This window comes from Pseudophryne corroboree, unplaced genomic scaffold (genome assembly GCF_028390025.1).
Source record: "Pseudophryne corroboree isolate aPseCor3 unplaced genomic scaffold, aPseCor3.hap2 scaffold_541, whole genome shotgun sequence".
In the NCBI taxonomy this organism is placed as follows: domain Eukaryota; kingdom Metazoa; phylum Chordata; class Amphibia; order Anura; family Myobatrachidae; genus Pseudophryne; species Pseudophryne corroboree.
The window spans coordinates 432,443-441,144 of record NW_026970142.1 but is presented as its reverse complement, the minus strand read 5'-3'; the positions used below and the strand labels follow the sequence as shown (position 1 = coordinate 441,144).

The window sequence follows — 8,702 nt, the reverse complement described above, 5'->3', positions numbered from 1 at the left end:
GGCACTGTAACAGCTCCAGAGCTGTTCTGTAAGGCAAGTAAAAGGGTGTGGGCCCTGCAGCACCACCTGTAGTTTGCATTGTGCGTTGGAAGGCACAAAGTAAGCAGACGGGAGGAGAAGTCAGGATAGTGCGCAAGGGCATCCTTTTCTCTTAGTCCGTAGAGGATGCTGGGGTCACATTAAGAACCATGGGGTATAGACGGGATCCGCAAGAGACATGGGCACTTTAAGACTATCAAAGGGTGTGAACTGGCTCCTCCCTCTATGCCCCTCCTCCAGACTCCAGTTATAGGAACTGTGCCCATGGAGACGGACATTTCGAGGAAAGGATTTATTGTTAAACTAAGGTGAGCATCTTACCAGCTCACACCTTAAGCATGCCGCAGAACGTGGCATTCAACAGAACACAAGCCAACGGCATGAATAATTGCAGCAAAAAGCTGACCAGAACCATAACACAACATGTGTATAACCACAAGTAATAACTGCAGACACAGTATGGACTGGGACGGGTGCCCAGCATCCTCTACAGACTAAGAGAAAAGGATTTACCGGTAGGTATTAAAATCCTATTTTCTCATACGACCTAGAGGATGCTGGGGTCACATTAAGAACCATGGGGTTATACCAAAGCTCTTGAACGGGTGGAAGAGTGCGTACGACTCTGCAGCACCGAATGACCCAACTTGAAGTTATCATCGGCCAAGGTATCAAACTTGTAAAACTTAGCAAAAGTGTTTACTAAATAGCTGCTCGGCAAAGTTGCAATGCCGAGACTCCCCGACCAGCTGCCCAGGATGAACCCACCTTTCTAGTAGAATGGGTCTTCACCTAATTCAGTAACGGCAATCCTGCCATGGAATGAGCATGCTGAATCTTACCACAGATCCAGCGCATAATGGTCTACATGGAAGCAGGACACCCAATCCTGTTGGGAGCATACAGGACAAACAGAGCCTCTGTTTTCCTAATCTGAACCGTTCTGGTGACATAAATTTTCAAAGTTCTGACCACAGCCAGAGACTTTGACTCAACGAAGGTGTCAGTGGCCAAAGGCACCATGTGGAAAGATGAACCACCTTCGGCAGAAATTGTTGACGTGTCCTCAATTCTGCTCTATCTTCATGAAAGATCAAATAAAGGCTCTTGTGATACTGCATGGTTTGTACTGTTTTCCATGTGCTCCCAGATCTTTCAAGCAAGTAGCATGGTCAAGAAAGTTCTGTTTGAAAAGAAACAAACATTTACTGTCATTGTTATGCAAATAAACTTACATTAAAGCTAACCAGAAAGCACACTCGTTCTGTCTTTAAACTGATAAAAGAAACCCCAATAATATGGGCATACCTCCCAACTTTGTCGGCTCGCAAAGAGGGACACACGCGCGGCGAAGTCGCACGCGCTCCCAAAAAGGGCGTGGCCTAAGTAAAAAGGGGCATGGCTTCGCGGGAGGACCCGCGATCGCGAGTCACGCCCCCGTTTTCGGCACTGAGGGGGCATGCCCAGCGCTCTGTGAGCCGCTGGCATGCCACCTCTCCCTCTGACTTCAGTGAATAGACGCTGTGCGCACAGCGACTATTCACCGCTGCTCTGCTAAGCAGGGCAGCGACAGACAGAGCCTCCCAACTGTCCTCCCCACCGCGGGACACTGCGGCCCGCAGGTGGGACAGCGGGACAGTCCCCAAAAAACGGGACTGTCCCGCGAAAATCGGGACAGTTGGGAGGTATGATATGGGGCATGCAAAAATTGAGATAAAACTCAGTTTTGCTCCTCTCCACGGAAATCTTTAGTAAAAGGCGAAAGATTTGTTCGTTCTGAAGAGAAACCAGAGCATGACCAAGATTCCACCTGTCGCCTGAGTGCCATGCCAGCAGTCCTCATTCAGCTCAAAGTGAGCACCCAATTTGAAAGAAAGAAAGCAGATTTCTCACCAGGCTTCCCCTTGCTATAAACATGGTTTGTACTCTTTTCCATGTGCTCCCAGATCTTTCAAGCAATTAGTATGGTCAAGAAAGTTCTGCTTGAAAAGAAACAGACATTTATTGTCATTGTTATGCAAATAAACTTACATTAAAGCTAACAAGAAAGCACACTCGTTCTGTCTTTAAACTGATAAAAGAAACCCCAATAATATGGGGCATGCAAAAATTGAGATAAAACTCAGTTTTGCTCCTCTCCACGGATAATCTTTAATAAAAGGCGAAAGATTTGTTCATTCTGAAGAGAAACCAGAGCATGACCAAGATTCCACCTGTCGCCTGAGTGCTGTGCCAGCAGTCCTCATTCAGATCAAAGTGAGCGCCCAATTTGAAAGAAAGCAGATTTCTCACCTGGCTTCTCCTTGCTATAAGCATGGTTTGTACTGTATTCCATGTGCTCCCAGATCTTTAAAGCAAGTAGCATGGTCAAGAAAGTTCTGTTTGAACATAAATAAACATTTACTGTCATTTCTATGCAAATGAGCTTACATTAAAGCACACTCATTCTATCTTTAAACCGGTAAAAGAAACCCCAAAAAGATGGGGCATGCAAAAATTGAGATAAAACTCGGTTTTGCTCCTCTCCACGGAAATCTTTAGTAAGAGGCGAAAGATTTGTTCGTTCTGAAGAGAAACCAGAGCATGACCAAGATTTTTATCTGAAAATATGTGTTCTCCCTGCAGTTGTTGTCCCCAGATGAGAGTTCCCTTGTGCTGCCTCAGCTGAATCTCCTTTACTTGACAGAGATGTGCCTGAGCAGCGGCCCTCCCCAGCCCTATCCCAAATCATACTTATTTTGCATAGGCGATACCATGGTCATGAAGATTGTTCTCCCAGGGTGAGGTTCATTCATTGCATTCTGGGTATGCTGACCCCTGTGATTTCCCCAAATGTGGGAAACTCGACTGCATTATTTGTGGTAGTGGGGGACTGTGTTTGTGCTTTCCTCTAGTCAGCTCTGGTAAAAGTCAGATTTATTTGTCTCAGATCTTCCTCTAGCCTTGTTCTTCTTTCGAGAGTTCCCTTGTGCTGCCTAAGTTGGATCTCTTTCACTTGACAGGGGGGTGCCCGAGTAGCGACCCTCCCCAGCTCTAGCCCAACTCCTACTTACCTGCCAGGTGAGATACTATGATCATGAAGGTGCTTCTCCCAGGGCAAGGCTCACCCATTGCACTCTGGGTGTGGTGCCCCTGCGATTTCCCCAAATGTGGGAAGCTTGACTGCATAATTTGTGTTTCCCCTGGTCGGCTCTCGTATAATTCAGATCTCTTTGTCTCAGGTCTCTCTCCAGCCTAGTTTGCTGTCTGTTTCCACTTCTTTTTTCATGAGCCCCTCCCTTTTATACCCTTGTGCACTATCCTGACTTCTCCTCTTGTCTGCTTATTTTGTGCCTTCCAATGCACAATGCAAACTACAGGTAGTGCTGCAGGGCCCACACCCTTTTACTTGCCGTACAGAGCAGCTCTGGAGCTGTTACAGTGCCCAGCTGCTGCAAGAAATCAGCTTGAATGCTTCAGGGGCTGGGGCATAGCCAACATGAGCCCCACACCGAAGGAGGGTGGAGGTGTTTAATGCGAACTAGGGGTCATCCAAGCGCCGCAAAAGGCCGCTATGCCCTGCACGCCCCTTTTCTCTTTTCATATGCAGACGAGGGTTGAAGCCAACTTTGACCCACTGCTTGGATGACATCACCGTATGCAAATCCATCTGCTGCAGGCCTTCCCCCAGGAATGCTTGCACTAGTTGTTGCATTTGGTTTGTTGTTTGGGGGTGCTTCATTATTAGGCAGCCTTCTGCCCTCCCATGTTCATCTGAAAATATGTGTTCTCCCTGCAGTTGTTGTCCCCAGATGAGAGTTCCCTTGTGCTGCCTCAGTTGAATCTCCTTTACTTGACAGAGATGTGCCTGAGCAGCGGCCCTCCCCAGCCCTATCCCAAATCATACTTATTTTGCATAGGAGATACCATGGTCATGAAGATTGTTCTCCCAGGGTGAGGTTCATTCATTGCATTCTGGGTATGCTGACCCCTGTGATTTCCCCAAATGTGGGAAACTCGACTGCATTATTTGTGGTAGTGGGGGACTGTGTTTGTGCTTTCCTCTGGTCAGCTCTGGTAAAAGTCAGATTTATTTGTCTCAGATCTTCCTCTAGCCTTGTTCTTCTTTCGAGAGTTCCCTTGTGCTGCCTCAGTTGAATCTCCTTCACTTGACAGGGGGGTACCCGAGCAGCGACCCTCCCCAGCTCTAGCCCAACTTCTACTTACCTGGCAGGTGAGATACTATGATCATGTAGGTGCTTCTCCCAGGGCAAGGCTCACCCATTGCACTCTGGGTGTGCTGCTCCTGCGATTTCCCCAAATGTGGGAAACTTGACTGCATAATTTGTGTTTCCCCTGGTCGGCTCTCGTATAATTCAGATCTCTTTGTCTCAGGTCTCTCTCCAGCCTAGTTTGCTGTCTGTTTCAACTTCTCTTTTCTTGAGCCGCTCCCTTCTATGCCCTTGCGCACTATCCTGACTTCTCCCGTCTGCTTACTTTGTGCCTTCCAATGCATAATGCAAACTACAGGTAGTGCTGCAGGGCCCACACCCTTTTACTTGCCGTTCAGAGCAGCTCTGGAGCTGTTACAGTGCCCAGCTGCTGCAAGAAATCAGCTTGAATGCTTCAGGGGCTGGGGCATAGCCAACATGAGCCCCACACCGAAGGAGGGTGGAGGTGTTTAATGCGAACTAGGGGTCATCCAAGCGCCGCAAAAGGCCGCCATGCCGTGCACGCCCCTTTTCTCTTTTCATATGCAGACGAGGGTTGAAGCCAACTTTGACCCACTGCTTGGATGACATCACTATATGCAAATCCATCTGCTGCAGGCCTTCCCCCAGGAATGCTTGTACTAGTTGTTGCATTTGGTTTGTTGTTTGGGGGTGCTTCAGTATTAGGCAGCCTTCTGCCCTCCCATGTTTATCTGAAAATGTGTTCTCCCTGCAGTTGTTGTCCCCAGATGAGAGTTCCCTTGTGCTGCCTCAGTTGAATCTCCTTTACTTGACAGAGATGTGCCTGAGCAGCGGCCCTCCCCAACCCTATCCCAAATCATACTTATTTTGCATAGGCGATACCATGGTCATGAAGATTGTTCTCCCAGGGTGAGGTTCATTCATTGCATTCTGGGTATGCTGACCCCTGTGATTTCCCCAAATGTGGGAAACTCGACTGCATTATTTGTGGTAGTGGGGGACTGTGTTTGTGCTTTCCTCTGGACAGCTCTGGTAAAAGTCAGATTTCTTTGTCTCAGATCTTCCTCTAGCCTTGTTCTTCTTTCGAGAGTTCCCTTGTGCTGCCTCAGTTGGATCTCTTTAACTTGACAGGGGGGTGCCCGAGCAGCGACCCTCCCCAGCTCTAGCCCAACTCCTACTTACTTGCCAGGTGAGATACTATGATCATGAAGGATCTTCTCCCAGGGCAAGGCTCACCCATTGCACTCTGGGTGTGGTGCCCCTGCGATTTCCCCAAATGTGGGAAGCTTGACTGCATAATTTGTGTTTCCCCTGGTCGGCTCTCGTATAATTCAGATCTCTTTGTCTCAGGTCTCTCTCCAGCCTAGTTTGCTGTCTGTTTCCACTTCTTTTTTCATGAGCCCCTCCCTTTTATACCCTTGTGCACTATCCTGACTTCTCCTCCTGTCTGCTTACTTTGTGCCTTCCAATGCACAATGCAAACTACAGGTAGTGCTGTAGGGCCCACACCCTTTTACTTGCCGTACAGAGCAGCTCTGGAGCTGTTACAGTGCCCAGCTACTGCAAGAAATCAGCTTGAATGCTTCAGGGGCTGGGGCACAGCCAACATGAGCCCCACACCGAAGGAGGGTGGAGGTGTTTAATGTGAACTAGGGGTCATCCAAGCACCGCAAAAGGCCGCCATGCCCTGCACGCCCCTTTTCTCTTTTCATATGCAGACGAGGGTTGAAGCCAACTTTGACCCACTGCTTGGATGACATCACCGTATGCAAATCCATCTGCTGCAGGCCTTCCCCCAGGAATGCTTGCACTAGTTGTTGCATTTGGTTTGTTGTTTGGGGGTGCTTCAGTATTAGGCAGCCTTCTGCCCTCCCATGTTCATCTGAAAATATGTGTTCTCCCTGCAGTTGTTGTCCCCAGATGAGAGTTCCCTTGTGCTGCCTCAGTTGAATCTCCTTTACTTGACAGAGATGTGCCTGAGCAGCGGCCCTCCCCAGCCCTATCCCAAATCATACTTATTTTGCATAGGAGATACCATGGTCATGAAGATTGTTCTCCCAGGGTGAGGTTCATTCATTGCATTCTGGGTATGCTGACCCCTGTGATTTCCCCAAATGTGGGAAACTCGACTGCATTATTTGTGGTAGTGGGGGACTGTGTTTGTGCTATCCTCTGGTCAGCTCTGGTAAAAGTCAGATTTATTTGTCTCAGATCTTCCTCTAGCCTTGTTCTTCTTTCGAGAGTTTCCTTGTGCTGCCTCAGTTGGATCTCTTTCACTTGACAGGGGGGTGCCCGAGCAGCGACCCTCCCCAGCTCTAGCCCAACTCCTACTTACCTGCCAGGTGAGATACTATGATCATGAAGGTGCTTCTCCCAGGGCAAGGCTCACCCATTGCACTCTGATTTCCCCAAATGTGGGAAGCTTGACTGCATAATTTGTGTTTCCCCTGGTCGGCTCTCGTATAATTCAGATCTCTTTGTCTCAGGTCTCTCTCCAGCCTAGTTTGCTGTCTGTTTCCACTTCTTTTTTCATGAGCCCCTCCCTTTTATACCCTTGTGCACTATCCTGACTTCTCCTCCTGTCTGCTTACTTTGTGCCTTCCAATGCACAATGCAAACTACAGGTAGTGCTGCAGGGCCCACACCCTTTTACTTGCCGTACAGAGCAGCTCTGGAGCTGTTACAGTGCCCAGCTGCTGCAAGAAATCAGCTTGAATGCTTCAGGGGCTGGGGCATAGCCAACATGAGCCCCACACCGAAGGAGGGTGGAGGTGTTTAATGCGAACTAGGGGTCATCCAAGCGCCGCAAAAGGCCGCCATGCCCTGCACGCCCCTTTTCTCTTTTCATATGCAGACGAGGGTTGAAGCCAACTTTGACCCACTGCTTGGATGACATCACCGTATGCAAATCCATCTGCTGCAGGCCTTCCCCCAGGAATGCTTGCACTAGTTGATGCATTTGGTTTGTTGTTTGGGGGTGCTTCAGTATTAGGCAGCCTTCTGCCCTCCCATGTTCATCTGAAAATATGTGTTCTCCCTGCAGTTGTTGTCCCCAGATGAGAGTTCCCTTGTGCTGCCTCAGTTGAATCTCCTTTACTTGACAGAGATGTGCCTGAGCAGCGGCCCTCCCCAGCCCTATCCCAAATCATACTTATTTTGCATAGGAGATACCATGGTCATGAAGATTGTTCTCCCACGGTGAGGTTCATTCATTGCATTCTGGGTATGCTGACCCCTGTGATTTCCCCAAATGTGGGAAACTCGACTGCTTTATTTGTGGTAGTGGGGGACTGTGTTTGTGCTTTCCTCTGGTCAGCTCTGGTAAAAGTCAGATTTCTTTGTCTCAGATCTTCCTTTAGCCTTGTTCTTCTTTCGAGAGTTCCCTTGTGCTGCCTCAGTTGGATCTCCTTCACTTGACAGGGGGGTACCCGAGCAGCGACCCTCCCCAGCTCTAGCCCAACTTCTACTTACCTGGCAGGTGAGATACTATGATCATGTAGGTGCTTCTCCCAGGGCAAGGCTCACCCATTGCACTCTGGGTGTGCTGCTCCTGCGATTTCCCCAAATGTGTGAAACTTGACTGCATAATTTGTGTTTCCCCTGGTCGGCTCTCGTATAATTCAGATCTCTTTGTCTCAGGTCTCTCTCCAGCCTAGTTTGCTGTCTGTTTCAACTTCTCTTTTCTTGAGCCGCTCCCTTCTATGCCCTTGCGCACTATCCTGACTTCTCCCGTCTGCTTACTTTGTGCCTTCCAATGCACAATGCAAACTACAGGTAGTGCTGCAGGGCCCACACCCTTTTACTTGCCGTTCAGAGCTGCTCTGGAGCTGTTACAGTGCCCAGCTGCTGCAATAAATCAGCTTGAATGCTTCAGGGGATGGGGCATGGCCAACATGAGCCCCACACCAAAGGAGGGTGGGGTGTTTAATGCGAACTAGGGGTCATCCAAGCACCGCAAAAGGCCGCCATGCCCTGCACGCCCCTTTTCTCTTTTCATATGCAGATGAGGGTTGAAGCCAACTTTGACCCACTGCTTGGATGACATCACCGTATGCAAATCCGTCTTCTGCAGAACTTCCCCCAGGAATGCTTGCACTAGTTGTTGCATTTGGTTTGTTGTTTGGGAGTGCTTCAGTATTAGGCAGCCTTCTGCCCTCCCATGTTCATCTGAAAATATGTGTTCTCCCTGCAGTTGTTGTCCCCAGATGAGAGTTCCCTTGTGCTGCCTCAGTTGAATCTCCTTTACTTGACAGAGATGTGCATGAGCAGCGGCCCTCCCCAGCCCTATCCCAAATCATACTTATTTTGCATAGGAGATACCATGGTCATGAAGATTACTCTCCCAGGGTGAGGTTCATTCATTGCATTCTGGGTATGCTGACCCCTGTGATTTCCCCAAATGTGGGAAACGTGACTGCTTTATTTGTTGGCAGTGGGGGACTGTGTTTGTGTTTTCCTCTGATCTCTGGTAAAAGTCAGATTTCTTTGTTT

General features: G+C 48.9%; 13 non-coding genes across 13 annotated transcripts; 10 read left to right on the top strand and 3 right to left on the bottom strand.

Moving 5' to 3' along the window:
* Positions 1-1,722: 1,722 nt before the first annotated feature.
* Positions 1,723-1,835, bottom strand: LOC135032306 (U5 spliceosomal RNA). Its single transcript, XR_010227848.1, has one exon. It is a non-coding gene; the product is annotated as a U5 spliceosomal RNA (small nuclear RNA).
* Positions 1,836-2,121: 286 nt separating this feature from the next.
* LOC135032312 (U5 spliceosomal RNA) lies at positions 2,122-2,238 on the bottom strand. Its single transcript, XR_010227854.1, has one exon. It is a non-coding gene; the product is annotated as a U5 spliceosomal RNA (small nuclear RNA).
* A 270-nt stretch (positions 2,239-2,508) lies between these two features.
* On the bottom strand, positions 2,509-2,624 carry LOC135032280 (U5 spliceosomal RNA). The gene has a single exon (XR_010227822.1). It is a non-coding gene; the product is annotated as a U5 spliceosomal RNA (small nuclear RNA).
* Positions 2,625-2,768: 144 nt separating this feature from the next.
* Positions 2,769-2,932, top strand: LOC135032344 (U1 spliceosomal RNA). Its single transcript, XR_010227886.1, has one exon. It is a non-coding gene; the product is annotated as a U1 spliceosomal RNA (small nuclear RNA).
* A 152-nt stretch (positions 2,933-3,084) lies between these two features.
* Positions 3,085-3,247, top strand: LOC135032236 (U1 spliceosomal RNA). The gene has a single exon (XR_010227784.1). It is a non-coding gene; the product is annotated as a U1 spliceosomal RNA (small nuclear RNA).
* Positions 3,248-3,921: 674 nt separating this feature from the next.
* On the top strand, positions 3,922-4,085 carry LOC135032263 (U1 spliceosomal RNA). The gene has a single exon (XR_010227806.1). It is a non-coding gene; the product is annotated as a U1 spliceosomal RNA (small nuclear RNA).
* A 152-nt stretch (positions 4,086-4,237) lies between these two features.
* On the top strand, positions 4,238-4,400 carry LOC135032172 (U1 spliceosomal RNA). The gene has a single exon (XR_010227726.1). It is a non-coding gene; the product is annotated as a U1 spliceosomal RNA (small nuclear RNA).
* A 669-nt stretch (positions 4,401-5,069) lies between these two features.
* On the top strand, positions 5,070-5,233 carry LOC135032131 (U1 spliceosomal RNA). The gene has a single exon (XR_010227686.1). It is a non-coding gene; the product is annotated as a U1 spliceosomal RNA (small nuclear RNA).
* Positions 5,234-5,385: 152 nt separating this feature from the next.
* Positions 5,386-5,548, top strand: LOC135032256 (U1 spliceosomal RNA). The gene has a single exon (XR_010227801.1). It is a non-coding gene; the product is annotated as a U1 spliceosomal RNA (small nuclear RNA).
* A 674-nt stretch (positions 5,549-6,222) lies between these two features.
* LOC135032286 (U1 spliceosomal RNA) lies at positions 6,223-6,386 on the top strand. Its single transcript, XR_010227828.1, has one exon. It is a non-coding gene; the product is annotated as a U1 spliceosomal RNA (small nuclear RNA).
* Positions 6,387-7,358: 972 nt separating this feature from the next.
* LOC135032146 (U1 spliceosomal RNA) lies at positions 7,359-7,522 on the top strand. Its single transcript, XR_010227700.1, has one exon. It is a non-coding gene; the product is annotated as a U1 spliceosomal RNA (small nuclear RNA).
* Positions 7,523-7,674: 152 nt separating this feature from the next.
* On the top strand, positions 7,675-7,837 carry LOC135032197 (U1 spliceosomal RNA). The gene has a single exon (XR_010227750.1). It is a non-coding gene; the product is annotated as a U1 spliceosomal RNA (small nuclear RNA).
* Positions 7,838-8,507: 670 nt separating this feature from the next.
* On the top strand, positions 8,508-8,672 carry LOC135032220 (U1 spliceosomal RNA). The gene has a single exon (XR_010227769.1). It is a non-coding gene; the product is annotated as a U1 spliceosomal RNA (small nuclear RNA).
* The last annotated feature ends 30 nt before the right edge of the window (positions 8,673-8,702 follow it).